General features: G+C 33.5%; 1 protein-coding gene across 1 annotated transcript in view; it reads right to left on the bottom strand.

Annotated features, from left to right (window-relative positions):
- The window catches only part of LRRC7 (leucine rich repeat containing 7), a 299,869-nt gene that overhangs the window by 173,130 nt on the left and 99,723 nt on the right, over positions 1 to 27,016 (bottom strand). The gene's annotated exons all lie outside the window — the stretch shown is intronic.

Genomic DNA, 27,016 nt, shown 5'->3' with positions numbered 1-27,016 from the left:
TGTTTAATAAAAGCCTGGAAAGCTTGTTAAACATCTACAGCAGTAGGAGGTATGAGTTGATGCCCCACCAATTGTACTTTTAAGAGTCACCATACGTTTGGGAATCAATGGACAACCCAATTCCTAGCAAAGCATTCTAAAACTCCATAAAAAACCCTGACTGGTGTGGCTCAGTTGGTTGGGTGTCATCCTGCAAAGCAAAAGGTCGCTGGTTCGATTCTCTGTCAGGGTACACACCTGGGTTGCAGGCCAGTCCCTGGTTGGGGCTTGTGGGATAAGCAACTGATCAATGTTTCTCTCACACTTTGATGTTTCTTTCTCTCTCTTGTGCCCTCTCTTCCCCTCTCTCTAAATATAAATACATAAAATCTTAAAAAAATAAAATCACAATATAGACACAGTAACAATAACAATCTTGCCATTTTCTATGTTCTTAAATGAACTTCTGTTATGAACAAGCTGTAGTACCCACTGTCTCCTAAACATTTTGGCTTTTATGTTCTGAACAACTGTAAAACCTTGGGCAGGAGTTCTGCTGAAGGTTAGAGGTACCAGCCTGTAACACAGACTATTGCTTTTCTTGTTTAATGTTCTAGTTGCTAATCTGTAATCTTTCGGTCAAATTGTCCAAAAAATGTTCCTTTTAGATGAAAGTATGTAATAGATTTTTAATTTCATCAGGATACAACTAACTGAAGCTTTGCCAAAGAATAAAGTATAAACCATGTTTTTTTTTTTTTTTTTTTTTTTTTTTTTTTTTATAATAGCGCCCTTTCTGAGCATTCATTCACTTGTTTTGTGTTTTTTATGGCAGGTACCATGTGGATACTGGAGTTACAAAGATTTCCAGAACTCAGGGTTCCCCAACCTCAGAACTATTGACATTTTCACTGGCTACTTCTTTAATGTAGGAGACTATTGTGAGTTTTATAGGATGTTTACCACATCCCACACAGTCTGTACTCTTACAGACTTATTTTCTATGTAGGAATGACCTTTAAATGAATCAGCAGTTCACAGGGTGATAAGTGCTAGGATAAAAGTAAGTATAGATTGCCATAGGAGCTCAAAAAAAAGGAACACATAGTAGTGGAGCAATTAGGGAAAACTTCAAGAAGAGGTGACATTTCAGCTGGGTTTTGCAGTACCTTGCTCTATGAATCATATATGTTTTCACATATAAAAAAAACAATAAAGTAATAAAAGAATACAATGTTAACATGCCTACTCAAAGGAAGTAAAAGATTTTGGTCCACAGTGACTCAAAAATTCCCATTTGGGTTTGTCATGGGAAACCCTATTGTCCTACCCTCATGACTGGATAAGGAGACTTCTGGGATGCAGTGATCTTGTGTCCTGTAGGGAGGTTCACAGCATCCAAGGCCTCTACCCACCACATGTCAGCAGCACCCTCCCCAGTTTTCACAACAAAAACATCCCCCTGGGTTGGGGTTATTACTGATTAAGAGGAAGGTGAATTTCTTATCTCCATTTGTTTACTTCCTTTCTACACCAGGTTGGTTCCCACATGGCCTCTTCTTATGTAATTCAGGCCAGCATGCTGGAAAGATGTACTCAGTTGACTTCGAAACTTCTTCCTTACAATAAGCACATGTGAGTCTAGGTCCTATCTTTCTGTCCCCATAGGAATCCAGCTGGTGTGATTCCCCTTACAAATGACCAGCCTTGAAGACATGTTTGCCACCATGGTTCAGTGAGCAAATATCAAGACTTTGTCATAAGTGTGGGCCATGTTCTCAGTCAGTAATGCTGAAGCCAATATCTTGCTGATTTGTAAAGTTTATCTAGTTATCTAATGGAGCAAATTCTAATAAAATTTGTTGTATAAAGTTTACCAACCTATTGTCATATTTGTAAAATTGTAGAAATGTATTAAATTTCTATGATTGTACTCTTTTATCATTGCTATCTCCCCTATTTATCAAATTCTTCCAATAAAGTTCAGAGCTGGTATCCTTTTCTCATCTCAATTCATGTTTCTTCCTAAGACTGCCTATCCTCACTTCCCAAACTAAAGTCTCCTTTCTGCCTTCACTTTATATATATTTTTATCCTGTTTCATTTTCTTAACACTTACCACTGAAAAAAATCATATGTTTTTTGTTAGCTAATTATTTTCCCCTGCTAGATTTAAAAACCATGAGAGCCAGTAACTTGCCAATCTTATTCACAGCATAAATAGCTTCTCAGTCTGTGTTTGTTTAATGAAGACATTCATACAGGCAAGAATGAATGATTCTTTACCAGTGAGAAGTTTGAATTCTAGAATATTTACAAAGACACATCACTCAATTTCTATCAGGCATCTACAATTAATTAACAGTTGCCAAGGAGGTATCCTGATAGGCCTGTTTTAAGGAATACTGGAATGAATATACATTAGCTCAGCTATTGTGGAATATGCTTGATGGATAAAGGCAGATAGTCTGAGGTTCACCAGTTCCTGGATACCTAAATCTTAGGTTAAGTTGACTTACTGATATTTCCAATAATATGCTTTAAAAATTCAAATAACAAAAGCAATATTAGGTGAAATACTTGGGTATGTTTCTTATTTCTCCGAATATCTGAAATGTAGCAACAAAACTATATATGCACAGTGGTTAAGGATGTGGCTTCTGGATTCAGATGACCTGGGTCTAAATCCTTATCCTACCACTCACTAGTTGTTGACTTTGAACAAATTAAAGAACACCTTTTTACCTTAGTTATATCAAATGCAATATGGGGGTGCTAAGAAGAACCCCTGCATTATTGTGATGATTAAAGCAGTATAGGTAAAGCACATAAGTGGTGCCTGACACATAGTAAGTGCTCTGCAAGCATTAGCTATCAAAATACTTAGGGAAGGCTTTCAGAGATGAAAATAACTTAAGAAATTGTCTAAGGCCGATTTCCTGAGTTCTTCTAAGGATGTATAGGTGTTGTTTGATTTTAAAAGAAATTCAGATGGCCAGTACATCTTGGCAAAGCCTGCTGAAAAATGTTTGATTTCTTATTGGCAGGACTTCTCAGATAAAATATACAAATGTTCATTGTGAATCTTTAATAGATGGAAATAGTTCAGACTATTTCCTGTTTATATGATCAACAACACTTTTCTTGCCTTTCCTATAGTACATTTCTTAGACTAGGACCAGACTTTGAAAAACTTCTTTTTGAAGGTTATGAAATATTAAGTTTTTGTTCATTCCAGTCTATGAATCATGTACATACTTAGTCATGAAAACACAGACCTAGTTGTATTTAAGTACAGTAGTCCCTCTCTATGTCGTGGTTCACTTATTGCAGCCTCACTGTATCGCAGGATTTTAAAAAAATATTATATTTAATTATTTATCACGGATTTTTCGCTATATCGCGGGATTTTACGGTACTGTATATGTATGTTGTTAAAGTTACGTGGGTTTAAGAGTGTAGAATAAATGTAAGGCTCCTACTTCGTGGGGGTGGGGGGCGGGTCTAGAATGAAATACCCACAATAAGTGAGGGAATACTTTATCTTAATAAGAGTATTTAAATTTCATCAGATGACACTCATTAGTCTGCTTGAAATCCTGACCCATTAGAATTTCAGGCCACCTCAGCTCCTAATATTCACTTCAGACTCTCCTTGCATTTTTGACTGCCTTGCACATGACATCCTGGCCTGACTTTTACATTCTCCTTGAACACCGCATTGGTTTTTGCTCTTTGGCATTATTCACAGCAACCTCAGTAAAGGAAAATGCTCACTTATTAGGGAGAGGAGAACTGGTGACTTGCTCGAGGTCACACACAGAAGGTTAGTGATCCAGCTGACCTAGAATTGCCTCTGTCTAAATCTGGCTTGACTTGTTTGGCTTGACCATTGATTAAATCTGAATGTTTTTATGGAAAGTATGTGATCTATAGCTCACTCTAGTCTATAAGGGGACTCAGCAAACTTTTACTATAGATGGCCAGATAGAAAGTGTTTCAGACAGATGATCTCTGTCTCAGTTACATAATTCTGTCATTGTAGCACAAAAGTAGACACAGATGATATGCTAATAAATGGTCATGCTGTGTCCCAATAAAGCCTTGTTTATAAATACAAAAATGCCAGATTTGGACCATGGAGTCATAGTTTCTGAACCTCTGGTCACATCAGTCCTTAAAATCTTACATCAAGATGACCTTATGGGTTTAAGGTATAAGATTGGCCCGTAAGAATCTTTGTATCTTCAAATCCTTCAAACAGATAAATTAAGGACTGAGGATATTTATTATTAGGGAATTGCCACTAGATAACTATTTATATACTGTTTGAAATGATCATTTTTAGGGTACATCTTACTGGAATCCAGGGACATTTTTAAAATACTGTCATTTGAGTTCATTTATGAATATTAAGTCCTTACTAGCCTGCTATTACTTTATAACATTTATCCAAATGCAAATCTGAAAAATAAAAAGGATTCCAGTTGGAACAAAGATAGAAAATCATGGTAAATCTAGGTTCATCTGTCACTTTGATAAAATTATGATTGACTTTTTATCAGAGTCAGGGGTTTATGTATTTAAATATACAATTACCTCTGAAACCACATAAACCTGGCAGGACTATTGTTTGTTCATAAATTTCCAGTGCTGTAACTTGGGTTTGTTGACTCTCACAGGATTCAGCAAATTTTGGGCATGAGCTTATGCATTATGGGCTCATGCTGTGCTCAAATACTCTCTCTAACTAGTGATTATACATGGCACAAGGATAAAAGTCCTTTCTGCTGTTATTGTCTGATCCCCCTCTCTCACTGAAAGTTAAAGAATATATCATCTTTCTACTTTGCTTAATATGTATCCTATGTTTACCAAACATTTACATTTTATAATTTAGACCTGTCAGTTATACCATATTACCATGTTCTTTCCTTGTTAATAATCTCTAAGTAAACCTCATATTATGAATTTTTTGAAACAAATTGTTCTTTATAGCACAGGTACTAAACACTAGAATGCCTACGAATTGACATTCTTTAAAATGTAATTGCTGACATACCTCATGATGAAGAAACATAAACTTATCATTTTTATACACCAGGAAAGATAAAAGAATCCAGTGCCCAATGGCAGATAAAACATAATTTCTATGACAAATTTTTTTTATGTAAAAAATTTCTCTTGATTATTACTGTACCTTTAGTCAATGTTATAGATATATTTTTATGTACTTCCTATCACTTCAATTCAATTTTTTTCCTAAGAAAAACAAGAAAAAGCTGAACTGGCTTCCTGGAATCTTCAAGAAGGATATGTACCCAAACTAAACAGCTAGTAGTTTGTCAAAAATATTAGAAAGACAATTTTTTTAGACAAGTATGTTAATGTTTCTCAATATGTTACTTTTTACGGTATTTAAATTATTTTGATTAACATTGAAATATATATTTTATCACATATTTTGAGTTTTGTTTTGAGGATGCTTTTAAAAAAATTAACATTTAAAGGTTTAAATAGATTTTGTGATGTCTTATTAAAAAGAAATTCACCTAATTACTTATCTCTAATTTAATGCACAGCATGAAAAAAAGTGATTCTGTATGAAGAAATAAACTCACAAATAACCTCTCAAGAATACGTCTAGTTTATATAGTAAGGCATACTTGTTCAGTGATACAGATTGAAGTGAAAAACAGAATCTTAAGAATAGTAGTGGGATCTAAGACAAATTTTGCACTAGTTCCTTTTAACCTAAGGTCTAATTGGATTGAAGAGAAGTCTGAATTTCATTTATTTCTCTAGAATTCTTGGGTTTATAACCAGAACCAATCATTCATTCACTCTGTATATGAATTTTCCCACCGGCCAAAAATTATTGTGTATTCTTAAGACAATGCAGCCAAGATATACTCATATTTGTAAGGTTTCCTGAGTTCTTTTTTGGGGAAAAGGTACCATACAAACAGGAACTACGCCCATTATCTCTGTGATAGCTGCACTGCTGGGGATGAAGCTCGTATCTCATGTAGCATCAGTGCATTCAAAAGGTTATGAGAAACATAATCAGCTATGAAGATGCTCATTTTCACTAGATAGTAACCTACATTATACACTCATGAAGACATTTTGAATAGTACTGAAAATACCTAGAGTTAAGTTATTTTAAAACTTTTAGAGATGAAGCCCTGGCTGCTGTGGCTCAGTGGACTGAGCGTCGGCTTCCAAGCCAAGTGTCACTGGTTCGATTCCCAGTCAGGGCACGTGACTAGGTTGCACGTCTGGTCCCCAGTTGGGGGCGCGAGTGAGAGGCAACCACACAGTGATGCTTCTCTCTCTCTCTTTCTCCTTTCCCCCCTCTCTAGAAAGAAACAAACGAATAAACAAATAAATAATTAAAAATAAAACTTTTAGAGATGGCTGAATAGAGAATAACAAACAAGAAGTTTCTTTTCTAAGAGACTGATACACAGACATTGCACACAGGTGTTTCAAGCACATTTTTCCTCCTATGCACCCTACAAAAAACCTATAGCTTGTTATATTGGGCTTTCTGAATATCGATTCATGTATTTCTTTGTAGATTTGGCCTTAGATTGTTATTACTTTAACTGATGTATAAGGCTTCAGCAACCCAGTGATTAACATGTTCTTGAGTTTGAACATTAGAAGATAAAGGCCTTCGAAAAGGTGGCCCTGCTTGGCTTCTGAGGCAACTGTATTTTCCTCCCCTTTCTGCTTCAACAGTAGTCCCTGCCCTGCATCAGAAACTGGAAATGCCACATAATCACTAAACAAACCTTTTTTGGGACATGAACATATGACTCAGTTCTGGTCACTAGAACAGGAAGAGGGATCTACTGGGGGAAATTCTGAGAAAAAACCTTCTTCTTTGATTTAAAAGAGGGAGGGAGACATGTTATTCTTTTCATGGTTGGGTTAGAATGTGATGCCTGGAGTTGCAGCAGACACTATGCAACCACGAGGTAACTAGTCCAAGGATGAAAGCCAACGTGATGTGGCTAGCAGCATAGAAAAACAGAAAAAGCGTAATCTTTTGATAAAATCATTAGGCTACCAAAACAAACTCTGGAACCATTAAACTTGAGACTGTTATAGGCAACAATGTATCTACTATTTAAAAATTCACTTCTACTGAGAATTCTGTTTCTCATAGCTAAAAGCATACTTCCATATACGTTCATTCTACCATACTATGACGTACCTACAAGAGTGTGCCACATGGTTTGTTGGCGGCAGGCTAAAGCAAAACTAGAGGTCTCTTAAGTCCCAGAAGAGGCTGACACCTCACACATTAAAAAAAAAAAATCCTGATTTAATAATTTGAGTTTTAGTAAATTTTAAGCAAAAATTATAAAATGAATAAAAGAAATAATTTTAACACTTCTGATCTTGGTTAGTTTTTTGACAATACTAGTTTAACAAAGAAATAAATATCTTACTATTTAAATTAAGTACAAAGGTATTTCAAATAATTTAAAAAGAAATGGGAAATACATAGAAAAGTATTTGCATAGTTTTATGTATTAATCAAAATTTAAAAAACATTTCTATAAATCTTTTAGATTATAGAGTGGTTTATGTCAGAACACGGAGGCAGCTAGAAAGCCCACCTGGACTTTTGACATATGCAAATCAACCATATGCAGATCAACCTGGTCCTAGCCCACTCCCACAGGAAATGCTGATGGATTTAGCCTGGTCCCAAAGGAAATGTTAATAGATCTAGCTCGATATGTTAACTAACCTTGTGGTGGAAAAGCAATAAGATATAAATGACCTACTGAATACATAGATAAGCAAACTCACCCTCACTGAAATGTTTGTTTGGCAAGTATAAAAACGATGCCTGCAGAAGTCCAGGCAGGTCCACAAGGTGAGCTGGAGTCTCTACTCCCCATTCCCCTTTCCTCATTTCCCCTTCCCCCTTCCCCCTTTTCCCTCAATAAACCCATTGTGTGATCCCACAGTGGTCTCCAGGTGATTTTTCAGAGCAAGGCTGCCCTGACAAGTTTATGTTTTTTGCTTTCCACTTTCAACTTCTCAATATTCTAGTTTTCATTTTAAAAACTTCATTTGCAAAAATTATTGATTCACAATCATTTTGGTGTGATTTCTGATATTTATAATTTCTGCTTTGCAGAAACCATTACTGTTATCTTATATGTATTTGGTTTCTTTTACTTTTTATTACTTTAGAGTTTTAGAAACAAATCTCTTTTTTCTAAGTTTGTAAGTTTTCCTTACAATAGTATCTGCTTCAGAGTCAACTAGATATTTTTCTTTTATATAAAGTTATTGCTACAGATTCTTCTCTTACCATTTGAAATGCTAAAGCCTACATAACTGACATATTTTTGATAGTGTTTATCATTACAGAGAAATATAATTAGATTTTATTTAAAAATTGGAATGATGTGTACTTTCGGCTCCATATGTTCATTTAAAATAACAATTTAAGAACAAATTTTACTTAAGATAGCTTTCTGATTGGCTTTAACTAAAACTAATTTTTTTCTATGGGTATAATTTGGCATAAAGATTATCATGGTAAAATATGACTTCAATAATCAGCACTTAGAAGTTGTGAAATCAAATATAATAAGATAGCTATCAGAAATAATGGGCTGTACAATAGAAATAACAATGGGTAAGAAATCTGCTCTAAATGAGACCATTGTGAAATGTGTCTTATAATGAAAACTCATTTCAAAGAACTATAAAAGACACTGAAGTCTAATTGTATTATTTCTCATGATAATTATACTTATATAAAGTAAATCTTGCTTTAAAATAGTCATACAGTCAACTATTGCTTCTCAACATACTCTCAAGAAAAATTATATTTCTGAATCTGATTTTTATTGAGGAAAGATGAACTTTTTGGTAATGTCACAAAATACTTAACTAATTGCCCAAAGAGAAAGAGAAGTCTAATTCTTTATATTATTTATATCATTGGGGACAAGAAAGCAAGTTAATAATCTAAATTCTTTGATTTTTGTACTACACTGATAGTTCACTTAACAAATTCTCTGAAAATTAAGCCTGTTAAATTCATTAACCAAATAATTCTTTCATTAATGTAACTAATATATATTAAGTACATACTAGATGCTGGGCTAAGGGCTGGGATTAACTTGTGATTGTTGCTTTCAGGTTCCTCATGACCCAGAGGAGTAGTCATAAAGGCTTATAATTAACAATAACAATGGATAGTGAGGTTTTTATTATGTGTGTGACAGCAATTCAAGAATTGATTAAACAAACACAGTCCCTGTCCTAATGGAGCTTACAATATCAGAAAATTTAGTGGTTGATTATGAAACTAATGCATTTATCTATTATGATTGGGATTCATGCTGCCCAGAAGATGGCATGAAGAACTTGTAACTCAGGGCTTGACTAAGAAATGGCTTCATATCAGATAACATTGGAATTAAGTTTTAAGAAATAAAGAGTTTACTAGATAAAGATGTCAGGAGAGGAATTCCAAGCAAAGAAAACGCATGAGCATTCACCTAATGTTTGACATATTCTGGAAATAGCAGAGTATTTTCTCAAAAAGTTTTTGATAATATGAAGGGGATCAGAGGGGTTCTTTGTTTCTTTAACATTAATGCCCAAGGAAGAGAGAGAAAATTTTTTTTCAAGAGCAATTCACTCATGGAGAAGACTGGTTCAGAGAATAATTAATTATTCACTCATCAGGCTATAATGTTCCACCCATCAAACTGTACTGAACCTTCATACTAAGAGCAGCAACTCATTCTAAGGAATGGAGAAAACATCAGTGCCAACATAAAAAGATGGAGCCCACTTTCTCTAGAAGGAAAGGAAGGATTGAGTGTCTTACTAAGGCAATGGTACTAAGAATTTGCCTCTTACTTCTCCATTCTCTATTTTGAAGAATGTTAGCACTGTTCTCCTTGTAGCATAAGGTAGAAACTTGAAAGCCATTCTAAATCTTTATTGTGATCACCCTCCGTATTAGTCAATAATAAGTACCTGTTTATTCTACCTCCATTATATGTCTTGAATGTATGTTTCCTTTTCATTTCCTTTGCCTGACCCAAATTTTAGAGATGGCTTCATATCAGATAATACTACAATGAGATTAAGAGATGAAGAGTCTCTTAGCCTCTCTCACTTCTTAGTTTACTTACTTCTTAGTTTAGCCCCTAGTACATGGATTATGGTAACCCAGGCCCCTGTAACAGCCTCTTCAATAGTCTGCCTGCCTCCACTTTCACCTCTTTCCAATTTATACTTAACATGGTCTCCAGAGTAATCCCCAAAATAATTTATGTCATTTCTCAGCTCAGATATCAAATTATTTCAGAAAAAGTTCCAAGTTTTTCTACATTGCATTTGATACCAGATTAACTTTCTGGCTTTATTGCCTGTAAAACCTCTATACATATTATAATCTAGTCATATGAGTTATTTATAGTATCTTAAATAAGTATGGTTCTCTACTGGGGATCGTTCTCTGGTATATTTAGCTTTGGAGGTCATGAAGCTAAATTTAGCTTTTTAAGATATATATCAGAGGGCTCCTCATATGTAAAAAAAATACAGTGGAGAATTATTGCATTTTTATGAGATGGAACCATTAGGGGAATGTTTGTTATGATTTCACCTCTTGAAAAAATATTGTTAAATTATCAAAAATCCCATCAATTTTTATAGATCAGTAAACACCAAAGCTACTGGATTGTATGCAACACATATGAAGTGTGCTATGTGAAGCTGATCAGTAGAAAATAAGCTTTAAAAATCTATGTAAGGAATATAATGTATGACATGATGACTACAGCTGACATTGTGGTATGATATATATAAAAGTTGTTAAGATAGTAAATTCTGTGAGTTCTCATCACAAGGGAATTTTTTTCTTTTTTCTTTTCATTGCATTTATATGAGCTGATGGATGCCTACTAAACTTATTGAAGTAATTACTTCACTATATATGTAAGTCAAACCATTAGGCTACATAACTTAAACTTATAGTGTTTTATGTCAATTATATCTCAATGAATCTGGCAAAAAAACTGAAGAAAAAAGCTTAAAAATATTTATGTAAAGAAGCTTGTCCTAGATCTGAGTGAAGTAGTAGGTAGAGTCTGTCACTGTTTTCTAATGTAAGAGCTAGTAAATTAGACATAGATGCTGAGTTTTACAATAAAGACCTAGAGATAATGGAATCTCTATTATGATGACTTCTCTTCTAAATCCACATAAGGTGGTATTCTGAACTAATTTATACCATTGGCTCTTCTCTTTCCATACCAGTTCACGAGCAGTAGATCCATCAATAATATTTCTTCTTATAAAAATCGGTAGTTACAAAATAGTCACAGCGATATAAAGTACAGCATAGGGAATAGTCAATAATATTGTAGTAACTGTGTATGGTGCTGGGTGGGTACTTAAAATATTAGGGGGAACACATTGTTTAACCATTATGCTGTACACCTAAAACTAATACAAAGTATCATAATATTGAAGGTAAACTTTAACTGAAAAAATAAAACTTAAATTAAAAAAGTATTTCTTCTTAGTTATAGCAGCAGTTTTCAAACTATACCTTGCAGGTCCACTGACTGTTTTTTGTATAATCTACAAGTTAGGAATGGTTTTTCTATTTTTAAGTAGTTGAAAAACTAAAAAAAAGAAGAATGCTTTATAACATATTAGCATGATATTAAATTCAAATGTCAATGTCCATTAATAAAGTTTTATTGAAACACAGTCATGTTCAGTTGTGTACATATTGTCTTTGACGTCTTTTGTGCTACAATGGCAAAGTAGTTGTGATATAGGCCCTATGGCCTTCAAAGCCTAAAATAGTTACTATTTGGCCTGTTGCAGGAAAGGGTTCACTGATTCCTGAATTAAAGTGACATCTGTTATGGACTTAATGTTTGTGTTCCCTCAAAACTTATACGTTGAAGCTCAACTCCCAATATGATGGTATTTGGGGGTAAGGCCTTTGGGAGGTAATCAGACTTATATGAGGTCATGAGCATGCAGCCTCCTCAATGGATCCATTACCTTATAAGGAAAGGAAGAGAGAACAGTGCTCCCTTTCTCTCTACCTTGTGAAGATATGGTGAAAAGGTGGCATTTTCAAGCCAGGGAGAGGGCCCTTGCCAGGAACAGAATTCGCTGACACCTTGATCTTGGACCTCCTAGTCTCGAGAACTGTAAGAAAGAAATTCTTGTTGTGTAAGCCACTTAGTTGGTGGTATTTTATTATGGCAGCCTGAGTTAACTAATACAATACCTGGTACTTGAACACTGTATGCTTGAGCATTTTTTAATTGTCTGCCCTGTATTTGGCATTTTGATAATTCCTGCTTTAGGGGTCCTGGTAGGGAGATAAAGCTTGCCTACCGCAAAAGGAAAAAACAGTCTTGTTGCTGCTTCCTAGGCTATGGTACTTTTCTGCTTACCATAAACAATTTCACAACATATCAACCTCAGTTGAAGAGCCTTCGTGATTATGATAGAACAAAGCAAAAACAAAAGAACTACAAAATCATAACTAAATAGAGACAAAAACAATGAACTTGTGCTTCTACTACCGGTTACTTAGCTAAGAACCTGTGGATACTGGAACAATATTCTACATAATCTTTTTATGAAACTTTATGCACTTGGTGACTGAAATATAATTCTCCAGTTTCAGGTTCTCTTCTGAGTTCTAGGTCTAATATTTGTTTGTTTGTTTGCTGAATAGCTCCTTTGTATACACCACATGAACTTCCAATTTATCATGTTGAAAGAAAAATTAGTCATCTTCCCAAGCCTCCTTTATTTCTTGTGTATGTAATTGATACTACCTAAATCAGAAACCCATGACTAATTCTTCACCAAGCCCTGTGGAACAAGGAATGGTCTGATTTTGCTGATAGTTGGAATAAGCTAAATTGAGTAGTGAAAGTAAAAGTGGAAAGGCATGTTGAGGAGTTTGGAAATAGCTAACTGTGAGCTATTAAAATTTCTTTACTATGTGAGTAACAAGGAAGAAGTAGTATTTAAGGCAGGAGTTAAAATTCAAATAAGAGAAAGTAAGTGTTAGAGCAACATTTCATACATAAAGCAATTGATGTGCTTAAACACAATGTAAAACATGTTTTTAAATATTTTTTTAGCAGCTGGTACTTTTATGGATCTGAAGATACATGAATTCATATGCATTACACCTTAATCTTTGTCTCCTCCATTAATAAAACAATAATTTAAACAAAACTGATTTAGCCTGTAAGTGATCTCATATTTCTTGACAGTGAAAGGGAACTAATATTAAGTTAGTGTATATGCATTTCTTTACCCACAACATTATTTTATTAAACCTTGTAACAACTGTGCAAAGTAGGTGTTTTCATTAATGAAGAAATTAAGTCTCAGAGAACTTAAGCAATTTTACAGAAGATTACTCTGATCGAAAATGGCAGAACCTGGATTCAAACTCACTTTTCTCTTTAGTGTTCCATAATGTACTAACTTCACTGTTTTGCTTATAGATTAAAGCCTTGCTTAAGTTATATTTTTTAGCAACTACAAATTATTTATGTTAATGTTGCTCATTGATTCGTTTACCTCCAAAGCACTTGGTTAGGAACCACATTCTGTTAATAACTCTTATAGATGATAGATATTTGTCACACATGACAATAATTAATAATTCTTCTGAGGTGTTTTTCATTTAAAAATATTTCAGGTTATATTTGGGATTCTGGAATTACTGATTAAGTATTCAGTCCTCATAATGATAAATTGAGACAACCAATGAATTTCAGAAGGCTGTAAGAGTGGCATTTATTTGTAATAATGTAAGATATTCATTGCTGCTTCTAATTTATGTTTCAATGTCTTCATCTACTTCTTGTCCTATATTTTAAAATCAAGGTGGTTTCTTCTTTTGCTAACATGCATTAAATTTTCAAGGCTCATCATAAAGTGCTTTCAACAGTATTTTTAAAACCTACATATTAACCTGGGAAGGAATGCATAAAAGATATTTTCTATTCAGCTAATAACAACTTTAATGTTATTTGCTGCAAATAAGTAATTCTTTTAGTGCCATAAGCAATGCACTGATTTTTATGTCAGTTTATGCTACTTATTCTATATTACATTTCTATTTGAGGACAAATATTTAGAATTATAATTTTCATTATAAGTTGATGCTTTGCAGAAGGATTTCCACAAAAACTGGTAAACTTTGAAATATAAATCATTTTACATAGTAATTACCATAAAATACAGTTAAGCAGTTCAGGATGTTTCTATACAGTAATTACTCAACAATGTACTTTCAGTATTTCTTGATATAGTAAATATACACACTATGTAGCTTCTAATATCAAAGCATTTGTTATTCTGAGAGATTTCTAAATTTACCTTTTAATACAAAATTTATCAAACTTGAAAATGAAACATTTTTATGTGATGTTTTGTTCTTTAGGGAAAAATATAAAGAAATTGGTGAAATGTTTAGGAAAAAGAAAAAAAGGAAAGTATATCATTATAATTATTGTCCTCTTCATCTACAGGTTTATGTGGGTATCTATAATTGTAAAGGAAGACTTAGAAATAAAAAGGATTAAAAAGGAGAAGTAAATATGGATACATTGAGATGAAGATCTATAAGAAGTCATCCTTGTTCTGTCATTTAGTAATTCCAACAGAAAGGCAAAACAGTATATTCTGTTAACACTGGGCTTAGGGGACAGGATAAGAAATAAGTATAGTTAACATTACTGGCAGAAAACTCAATAAGAGAATGAAAATTAGAATGAAGGAAAATTGCCCAACATTTGTTAAAAACTTAAAATGTGTTTAGCACTGTGTGATGTGGTGAATACTTTAAAGATACAATTGATCCTTACAATGATTTTTGTTTGTGTAGAAAAGATATTCTCAGCCTAAAAGTCATGTGCAAAAGCAGAGAGATGAATGAAAAACTGATGAATTATGTAAAGTACGAGGAGATTCATTTGTGCTGGATGTATTGGCATGTGCATGTCAAGAGATGAGGTTTGAAAAGCAGAACAGAACTTATTCCAGTAAAGTTTTGTATGCCAGTATAATGGTGAGATCAATAATGAAAAACAAACCTAATTGAGTCAGTTTTTTCAGGAAATACTGACCCTTTGAATTTAGCTAATATGGGCACCAGAATCTTAACTCTTAATAGGTAACATAATTGCTAACATTTATTGAGTTCTAAGTTTTTACACATAATAGCTCATATAGCCCTCACATTAACTCTTTGAAGTAGGTAATATTATTATCTTAATTTTACAAATAAGGAGACTGAAACATAAAAGAATAACTTGCCCAATGTCACAAAATTGGTAAGGTAAGGAGGAAGGATTTGAACTGTGGCAGCCTGACTCAAAAGCCTGTTCTTAATCACCATGGCACAGATGAGTAGATCAACCTAAATTTAATTGAAGTTTTGGGGATATGTGATGATAGTTGGTATAGGTTTGAATAGATGTTGAATTAAGGAAGTTTTTGCTAACATTCATAAGTTAAATACTCAAACCTCCTTTTTTTTTTGGAAACAGCTTTATTGGAACATAATTGACATCTAATAAACTTCCTGTAAACTGTACAATTTGATAAGTTTTGATTTATACACCAATAAAAGCATCACTACAATCAAGATAATGAACATATCCATTGCCCCCAAAAGTTTCCTCTTGGCACTGCTTACTCATTCCCCACTCAGGCAAATACTTCTCTGCTTTCTGGCATTACAGATCAGTTCAGATTTTCCAGAAATTTACATACATGTAATCATTTAGTATATCTTTTCTTTTGTCTGGCTTCTTTCACTTCTTGATGGATATTTGCATTTTTTTTCTTCCGGTTTTTGGCTATTACAAGTAGGCTACTAAGTGAAAGAAGCCAGACACAAAAGACTATAAAATATATAAAATGTTCAGAAAAGGCACATTTATAATAGAGAAAGCAGGCTACTGGTTGCCTGGGGCTGGAATGGGATTGAGGATTAATTGTAAAACAGCACAAGGGATTTTTGGTGGGGGTGACAGAAATGTTCAAAACTGCCTTGTAGTGATGATGGCAAAACTCCATAAGTTTACTAAAAATTATTGAATTATACACTTAATATAAGTGAATTTGATGTTATTTAATATATACTTCAATAAAGGTGTTAAACAATCTAAGTGGCTTTTGTTATTTTCTTCCTTAGAGGGAACGGTGCCTATGAATCCTTACTTAATAAATTTCATTCCATCACTCACAAATCTAACTTACCATTTCTCTGCTTATAATTCTTTTATTAAAGCCTCACCATTGCTCACAAAATGAAGCCTAACCATGGCAAATAAGCCCCTTCATCATATCCACATACCTCATGATTACTCCTTCCTCATTCATATTATTTTGCACACATAATCCCTGTGATGTTTCTACGTTAAGCAAGGCTTCTGCCCACTTGTTCAATTCCAACTTTTTGTTCAAAAGACTCCTCAGGCTTCACTTTCTTTGCAAATTTTACTTGGACTTTGCCAATGGGATTAACTACTTCTCTCTATCATTTCCACAATCCCATGGAAAATGCTGCATTGTATGTAATGCTTTGCTTGTCTGTCTTCCTTACCACACTGTCACCTGCTTATGGCTAGGGCTCTGTTGTACTTGGGGTCTGTGATGTTAATCACAAGGCTTGACAAACAGTAGGCCCTCAACAAATAGTTAATGACCTGGAATAAATTAAGCATTTGTATTCTTTCCAAAATTTGCCCAAGCAGAAGAGATGACTAAGAGTTTGGATTTCAGTGTTAGATTCATATGTACCGTACAGCTGAAATCAAAGCCAAGTTGTGTGTGTGGGAGGAAAATGGCAATTGCTGGTTTGATAGAAGATTTTGACTTCAATGGGATTTGGAGCAATTGTGTGGTTTCCACATCCACAGGCTATTCTAGCCCCTTTGTTCCGAAACTGTTATTTTTATTGTAATGACACCCAGGCGCTATAACATTGCCTTACTAATACTGTTTGGTGTTTATGCCCATAAATATAAACTATCAGTTTTATCTATGTAATTCAGATTACTAATGGCAGAAGCAAGCAATGTACGATAAAACTTATAACACCTAACATGAATTCTTTACATTTTATTTTTGACTAATAATTGATAGAATAATTATATTTTTTGTGACAAAATTAGACCTGCCAGTTTTGCTCCAGAAAATATTAACTTGATTCACAAGAAAATACAAAACAACTAACTAGTTGATAAAATTTACTATGAACAAAAAAAACAGGGATTTGAGAGCATATGAAATTCTTAATAAACCTGCAGGAACCTTTAACTTCTCAGAAATAAGGAAGATGTATCCTATTTTCTGAGCTACTCCTACGAGCCATAAAAACTGATCTCATGAGAGGTAAGTATGATGTTGAAGGACAATTCACTATTATTCACATGGTGGCCCAGGTTCCTGCGAGTGACATTTTATGAGGGAGGGAAGAGCTTTATTGTACTTGGTATCCTGGAGAATGGGTAAGTGTATGTGGTACTGGCTTCTTAAGGGGTGCTTTCATTGTTTTCAGTTTTTTTATCATTGATTATATTTAGTCAAATTCTTGTTTAATATGCATATCACAATACTCAAATGTATAATAAATAGAATATATTTCTAAAAGTCTGCTCAATAGGACATTATTATTACTTCAATAACCACAAGTGCATATAAACACATTTTTTCCTTCCACTATTTTATCAAGTTTAAAATATATATCGAGTGTAATAAATATGTAACTCTATAAAATGAACACATTTCATGTTTTTGTTAAATCAGTATGTGTGGCTCCTCTTTAAAAAAGGAAAAAATAAGAGTTAAGAGTGACATAAACAAATGAACTTATACTCATTTACACTGGAACCCTAACAGTGGCATATAGCATTAACAGTGGCAAAAATGAATCAAGTATCATATTCAATGGTATTTAATTTTTTACTTTTGTAATCACTTATATAGTTTAAACTATTCTAGTCTAGCTTTGACAACAGTTATTAAAGTCACTTGTTAGATTTTTGTCATTGAGAAAATTTTCCTTTATCCTACATATACAAGCTTTCAACTGCAATATGTTATCATATGACTGGAAATGTAACATGACTACTGCAGTAAGGTCGTGCCAACAAAATAATTATACAACAGAATTACTGCATATTGCTTCAGACTCTACTTGCAGCTCTATAAGGCTCTCAAAGTTTAACAATGAAAAGTCCAGTTTCTTAACTGGAACATCATAAAGGCAAAAAAGCAGTATGTCTTTCATCATTAAAGCTACGTTCATGCAGATCGTTTTAAAGAACGTGGTGAGAACATATAAAACTAGATTGAAATAGCAAAATTTATTTTAAAGATGAGTTAAAAATTTACTGTTGTCTTCTTAGAATACCAACATACCTTTTGATATACAGTTTCTAGAGATATATGCAATATATGTGAAAATGATAGAAGACAATTAGTGTACGTCACACACAACTAAAAACAACGTACAAACTCAATTAAGTAGATTTATGAATTTTTACAGAGGTCTTCATAAGTACTTATAGAAAAATTAGCATTTACACGATTACAAATAAAAATAAAACCAACATTCAATTTCATAGGTATAAGTGCTTTTTACAAAGGGTTAAACATTTTAGGATGTAATTTCATTATTTTATATATTTCACATAATTAAAATGCATTAAAATAAAATAGAAATAATCACAAGAGTACATTTCAACTCCATAGTGTAGATTTTGCCAAAAAAGTCATAACAGCTTGTAATTTTCTAAGTAACAAAATGAAACAGAAACAAAACCAATAAAAAGAAGAAACACTATTAAGTTTAATATATCCTGCTCATATCTGGTTTATGAAAAAAACTTCAAATTATATTTTACCAAGCAATAGTTTCAATAAAACTAGTATAAATTCCTTGTATCTTGCCATGTACCCAAAAAGGAATTAAGTTGGGGTGGATGATGAATTCGCTGTACTATACCAACATGAAGACCTGTGTATGTTGAATTTCAAACTTGAAAATTTTGAGATGAAACACATCCTACTTCTAAGTCCTACACATAAAGTTTTAAAAGTAAGGTCACCCATTATGTTGGTTGTTATTTATTTTGCAAAAACATCATTACAGACAGTCATTTTACATGTAAATTGAAATACTATGTAAGTCATTGAACTGTAAAGATAAAGGCAATGTAGTTAATTGACAAATGTGTTTAATAGTTACAATGCAATTGTTTCACATTAAATTACATAAAATAAAAGGATACATAAAACCAATCAATCACTGGCCTTTCATATTTTGACTTGGGTACATGTAGGAATAATATTTCACTTTGTAAAATAAGTTCACAATAAAACATCATTAGGAAATATGACAGAAATCTAGGCCACTGTATTCAGTCTCTGAAGAAAATTGATTAGAGAAATTCTCTTATTTAAAGGATGATCTTTACAATTATGGATTATTCTCATATGCTTAAAATATTTATACAAAAATATATATGACAGCAGCTTTATATAATGCGGAAATACATTTGTCAAAATATAGATATTAATGTTTTTATGAGACTAATAAAAATTGATATCCAGTGAAAGTTTAGGCAACTGAATACACCTGAAAGAAAAATCACGTTTCTTTACATTAGTTAGAAACGTCATTGTTAAACATTAACGAAGACCAAACATTTTGCATAACACTAGGCAGTAAGAAGGCAGCCCCCATCAGCAGGCAGCACACCAAAAATGTTTGGTTTCATAATACAGTTTGGGAGAACTACCTCTACAAAGCCTACTGGTGCTGATGCTCCTGACGCTGCCATTTCTGGTGACCGAAAGCTGCTGCCTCCACATCGTCTGTTGTAGGTGTCACTGTATAGTCTCAGGCGTTTGGGCAAGGGGCACACTCTGGATCTTCAGATGCTAAGAGGAGAAAAATCAATTTCAATGCCCAAAAGACGGAACTCCTAATGCAGAAGGTGACTAAAATAACTACCAATTGGTTTACAGTACAGGGAGGTAGAATATTTGCTTGTTTTAACGTAATTCCATAGAAATAGGTTTTAAGCAAGATTTTTGTAAAGAAGTACAGTTCTAGGATTAGAAAAAAATATTAGATAAAATAGAAATAGAAAGTTAAAGTGAGTGGAATTGGATCAGATGACTAAAAACATGCTCACTTCCTGAAAGGAGAAAACAAAATATTCATATAAAGATCACTGAATGATAAACCATTTTTATAAAAACAACTTGCTTAAACTTTCATTTCCAAAGTTATTTCTGCTCATTCAAATTAATTCGCTAGCATTGTCAATGCATGTTGTTTAAGATAGAATATAAATTAACCCATTTGTATTTTCCTCTGAGTTTCAGTGTTTCTTTTCTTTCTGAAAATAGCAAAATTTTGTTTATGAATTTCTTCTGTTAAATACATTTTTCCCTCAAATAATATCAGCTCCCATCATATGTAGAACAATGAGGCTTAATCTGTATAGTGTTTGAAAAAAGCTCTTATTTGTGGAAACATCACTGAAAGAAACCACTGACAGACATAAACTAAGTGGACATATTATAGAAGAGTAAATTTTATAATATGAAAATAATTTTGGAAGAATGTTTTGGGTTGTAAAAATAATCATTTTTCCCATTTATTTTTAATAAAATATTTAAACAGCAACATTTGCCCAGCATCTTCATGTATTTTGAAACATCAAAAAATCATTGACTTGGATGCAAAGTGCTAAATGCATATATTAGACCAAAATCATTTATAAAATATTTACTATATCTGGAAACACAGCAGTGGCTCAAATTAATATACTATGGCTATTTTAAATTAAATTAGTTAAGTAAGCATATTTTTAATTCACAATATTGGCATTTTTATGACAGTCATTTATACAGCTGTGGACCTGAATTCATTATATTTGATATACTGTAAAGTGACATATAACTACATATTAGGACAGATTCTTATTGAACATACTTTTTCAGCAGAAACCACCTTGAATCAATTAATCATATTATTAATCTATTTAAATTTTGCTGTCCACTTTTTCCAGGAAAGCTACCAATCATGTTTCAATTAATGATATACACGTATTTTATTTACAAGTTTTGATATACTACATTTTAAAATTATATTTTATTGTTTACACTATTATACTTGTCCCTGATACACTACATTTTATTCAAATTAATTAAATATTATAATTTTACTAACATAATGATTTAAAAATCAGATATACTTGAATAGCAAAAAGCAAATTATGTTGTCTGAGATAAATGTAATTATGTTATATATAACATTAAACGATGATTCAATACCTTAGCTGCATTAGAAATTTCTCTTTCCTCCATCAACAATACTTTAATATTTCAATTAAAAATAAAAGTATAAATTTACATTAGAATATTTTTGCATACAACCGAAATTCGTGTATATTAATCTTAATGTATGTTCACAGAAGGCAAAAATTAGAGTCCTCAAACCCATCTGATTATTAATTACATTAGAAAAACTTGGTAAATGCTCTAAAAGTTGAACAACTTAATGTTTACAAGAGGTAGATTGAGAATACACATAAACTATTTGAACAAAAATTTCCTATCTGCATGGTTAATTGACAGGCAGTACACATATCAATTCTTTGTGAGAATATTTTGTTTCAGATTTTGCTAAACTTTTAGTTTTATTTATTTATTTTTAGTTGTATTATTAAACAATCATTTAAAAGAGGTATTTATTTACAAATCAGTATAGATATTTTACAACATTATAACTCTCCCAATATATGTTTATTATGTTCATAGTATTATTTTAGTGATACAAGAAAAATAACAGCATGTACAAATATTACAAAGAATATTATATGTTATATATCTTACCACATTTTATAAATTAGATATAGATAATGCTAGGTAGCCCAAGTTCAGGTTGAAGTTGAATACAATCGTGCACTTTGTGTATTTTTCTTGAAGAATTTGAAATACGTATGCAAGCTAGCAAACTCAAAACAATTAAATCTTAGATTTTTGTCACAGATCTCTCTGCCTTATCATTCTACCTTCTTATAGGACATGCATATTATTCAAGAATAAAATTTTCTGACAGAATAATAATAGAATAGCCAGTATTTTCATTCCACTGTTGAACTAGCCAAAATTCAACACCACCTGAAAACTTAAAGTATTGTAGCATACAATTTGGCTTTGAAGATGGGGACCAAGTACAAATCACTTTCTTTCAATACCAAGGTCATCAATAGATAAGTCTTTATCCTGGCAAGTAATATTTTACCCTTTAAATACATTGTATAAGAAGTTTTTCCAATCTGTATGTCATTTTCAGAATGAGAGTGTTAAAACTTAGTTATTAAGAATGTGGTTTTACTGTAAAATGCAGTCACCTGACAGAACAGTTTTTAGTTATTAAATTTCAATCATATATATAATTTTGTATACAAAAGGTTGAATTAAATAATTGAAATTGTGTTTAAGTTAAATCAATGTTGAAATTTATTTGCTCTGAAATATACTTTATAACATTCAAAATATTTTGTTGATATGCTGGGGCATTTCAAAGAGTTTAAAAAATAAGTGGAAGAGCCTTTTAACTATGGCCTCAAGTCACTATGCAAGGACTGGGTTAAGAGATGTAAAAGGGAGGGAGTGACATTTTTTTTAGAGAATTCAAAAAAATTCAGAGATAATCTGTGATCTGAGTCTTTATTTTTCAATGAGAGATTATAATATAGCAAAAAAGTGAGGAAATGCTAGGCATAGGAAATTGTATATATAAATTATTAAAATTTTAAAGCAAATAACATATTTGGAAAGGTGAAATATTCTTTTTTAAATTATATTTTATTAATTATGCTGTTACAATTGTCCTGATTTTCCTCCCTAAATCCCATTCCACGCAACACTGCCAACTCCCTCAGGAAATCCACCCACCATTGTTCATGTCCATGGGTCATGCATATAAGTTCTTTGGCTACTCCATTTCTTATATGGTACTTTACATCCCCATGGCTGTTCTGTAACTACCTCTTTGTACTTCATCCCCTCACCTCTTCATCCATTCCCACACACCCCTTTCCCATCTGGTAACTATCAAAACACTCTCTGTATCCATGATTCTGTTTCTGTTCTTCAGTTTGCTTAGTTTACTTATAGATTTAATTGTTGGTAGATATATATTTTTGCCATTTTATTGTCCATTGTTTTTATCTTCTTTTTCTTAAATAAGTCTCTCTAACATTTCATATAATAATGGTTTGGTGATGATGAACTCCTTTAGTTTTTTCTTTTTGGGGAAGCTCTTTATCTGCCCTTTGATTCTAAATGATAGCTTTGTTAGGTAGAGGAATCCTGTCTGTGTGTCCACACTTTTCATGACTGAATATTTCTTGCCAATCCCTTCTAGCCTGCAAAGTTTCTTTTGAGAAATCAGCTGACAGTCTTCTGGGAACTCCCCTGTAGGTAACTAGCTTCTTTTCTCTTGCTGCTTTGAAGATTCTCTCTTTATCTTTTACCATCGAAATTTTAATTATGATATGTCTTTGAGTGAGCCTCTTTGCATCCAACTTGTTTGGGATTCAGTGATTCATGGACTTGTATATATATTTCCTCCACCAAGTTAGAAAACTTTTCTTTCATTATTTTTCAAATAGATTTCCAATTTCTTGCTCTTTCTCTTCTCCTTCTAGCACCCATAGGATGTGAATGTTGGACCTCTTGAAGTTGTCCCAGAGGCTGCTTACACTATCATTGTTTTTTTTTTTGGGGGGGGGGGATTCTTTTTTCTTCTTGTTCTGATTGGTTGATTTTTGTTTTCTTATGCTCCATATCATTGATTTTATTCTCAGCTTCCTCCATTCTACTGTTGTTTCTCTATAAATTGTTCTTTATTTCAATTATCATATTCTTCATTTCTGACTGGACCTTTTTTATGCTGTTGAGATCCTCACTAAGTTCCTTGAGCAACCTTCTAACCAGTGTTTTGAACTCTGCATCTGATAGATTGCTTATCTCCATTTTGTTTAGTTCTCTTTCTGGAGTTTTGATCTGTTCTTTCATTTGCTCCGTATTTCTTTGTCTCCTGATGTTAGCAGCCTCCCTGTATTTGTTTCTATGTATTAGGTAGAGCTGCTTTGACTCCATGTCTTGATAGAAGGATTTTCCCTAGCCATTTGGCTGCAAGGATTGGCTGTGACCACTGACCACCAACCTTTGCCCTCCACGGAGGATCAGCTGTACAGGGGCAGGGTAGTGGCGCTCTGATGTGGTCTGTAGTTGTCCACTGGGTGCACTGGCACTGGGGTCTCCTGGGTGGTCCAGGCCAAGGTCAGCCCCCACCTGTGTTTTGCCCAGGTCTGCTATTCTTAAGCTGTAAATTAATCTGAAATGGCTTCTACTTGTGCTTGGCTTGAAGAGTCCCAGGGGAAGCCAAGCTGTGAAACTAGACTGGCTTCTGTTAGGGCTGGGACTGGGGCTCACTGAGGCTAGCTGTTGCTTGTTTGATAGGATTTAGGAAGTTGTGAAGCATGAGCCAAGACCAGCCAATCATATGGGAAAGCAGCTTGGGTGAGCCCATAAGCTGGGTGGGCTGAAGTCTCTGGGGATCTCCAAGGTGGGTCAAACAGTGTTAGCCAGGTTGATAGATTCTTGAATATGGCACCAAGTTGCTGGATCTGTGGGGGGAGGGTTTAGAAAAGGGACAATGACCTCTGCTGGTTTTCATGCCAGACACTTCAATTTCTCTCTGTATACCATTGATGCCTTTCAATCTGCTACCCTGGTACTAGACCTCAGAGGGAGTGAGTCTGAGTAGTTGAGTTCACGTGTGTATTCTTTAAGATGAACTTCTTGAGACTCCAGAAGTTTCTTTCACTGACTCAATCCCCACTGGTCTGTGCAGCTGGAAATTGTAGGGACTTATTTCCTGGCACTGTAACCCCATGCTGGGGGCCTAGTGTGGGTCTGGTACTCCTCTGTTCTGAGATATCCTTCCCAAATTTTTATCCACCACACACGGCTGAGGGACCATCCCATTTTGTGTCTGTGCCCCTCCTGGGTTGGGTGTGGTTTCTTAAATTCCATAATTGTCAGATTTCCATTCAACTTGATTTCTGACAGTTCTGAGTGATGGATGTTCTAGTTGTAGTTTTCATGTGGTTGTGTAATGAGGTGAGCCATGTCTATCTATGCTGCCATCTTGACTGGAACTCATAGAGTTATTCTTTGATAAGGGAGCTTAATATGAAGGGAATTTATGGAAGATGAAGCAACTTGTCACCTGTCCTGACACATTTATTTCTATAGGTCACTCTTTGTTCAACTTTAAAGGTGTTTATTTGTCTAATCAGGTCAAATTATTACCTGTGCACTTGATCCCAGGCCTTATTAACCTTTTCTAGGAAGGTTCTAGCTTCTTACATGGTCTTTTCTTTCTTTTTTAATGTCCTTTACTGGTTTCTTCCTCTTGGGCTGTGTACAATCTACACCTCTGCTACCTCCTCTTCCACTCCTAAATAAATATACTTATGCCTAGCTCAAGTTAACACACTCCTAAATAAATATACTTATGCCTAGCTCAAGTTAACATTTATTTCTTATTTACTGAACAAAATTTATTGAGAACTTATTGTGTGCCAGGCAATGCATGAGAAAATGAAGAGCAAAATGATTTTCTGTCTGCTCTTCTCTCTTTTCTTTTGAAAAAAAGCAGTCTATCTTCCTCACCAAACATTCACTTATCAATTCACCACTCTCTGGATCTCTGGCCCCTCCAAGTTAATAAAATTGTTCTGTTCTTAGGGTACTATTGCAAGTGGCTAATCATGCCAGTTTTGGTGACATGGAAAGAAATCTAGAACCGACTCTCACATCTGTTGCTGTCTTTTGACCTTAAGCTTGTAATTTGACTTTCCTTAGCTACCACTTTCTTAATTTTTAATACAACACAATGATACTTTCCTTAGACTGCTGAGTGACACTTTCCTTAGACTGTTGAGTGATGCTTTCCTTAGACTGTTGAATGAAATATGATGCATGCTTTACAGTGGTTTACCCATAGTCTCACACAAAGAAATTCAAGGAAGTGTTGTTAAGTATCAATATGCAAAATTCTTTCTCATTCCAAATCCAACTAACATTTCTCGGTCTTTATCTTTGGGATCCCTTTGTTTGCTTTGACTATTAATTATTTCCTTCATCAAAGCTCTTTACTTGCTTAGATTTTATGACAAGGCACTCTTCTGCTTTACCTCGCAGTTTTATATTTCCTTCATGAGCTTATTCTCTGCTCATTCTGTAAATATTGGTTTTTCTTTCTAGTGCATTGCTCTTATTACTCAATACACAAGCATCTGCCCCCATAGTTTCAAATAACATGTACTAATGTCCATATCTAGACTTCCAGCCCAATCATGTATCTTTGAGCTTCAGATTCCTCTATCTAACTGTATGCTAGGTATTAAATAGAATGTCCTAAAATTGAATTCATTATTTCCTCTCTAAACCAGCTCCTGTCTCTGGATGTTTTTTACATTCATTTTAAATTCTTTGATTTACATTTACAGTTTTACAGAATACTGAGATTTTCTGGGTCTAGGTTATTAAAATAGACTATCAATTCATTTTTTCTCCCTCAAATTCATATTCATCATGGTTATCAAAGGAAATTTAACCAATACACTCTCTGTTATGGGCTGAATCATGGCCCCTTCCCACCTCAAAATTTGTATGTTGAAGTCTTAACCCCCAGTCCCTCAGAATGTGACTGTATTTGGAGATATGGTCTTTAAAGTGATAATTAAGTTAAAATGAAGTCATTGGAGTGAACCTTAATCTAATAGAGGTGGTATTTTTAAAAAAGAGGTGAATAGGATATAGATTCCCAGAGGGAAGGCCTTTTAAAGACACAGGGAGAAGACAGCTATCCACA

The sequence above is a fragment of the Furipterus horrens genome, unplaced genomic scaffold (assembly GCF_987537825.1).
Source record: "Furipterus horrens unplaced genomic scaffold, mFurHor1.1.pri manual_scaffold_3, whole genome shotgun sequence".
NCBI classification, from domain to species: Eukaryota; Metazoa; Chordata; class Mammalia; order Chiroptera; family Furipteridae; genus Furipterus; species Furipterus horrens.
Note: the sequence above shows the minus strand (reverse complement) of the source record. Positions and strands in the feature narration are given on the sequence as shown.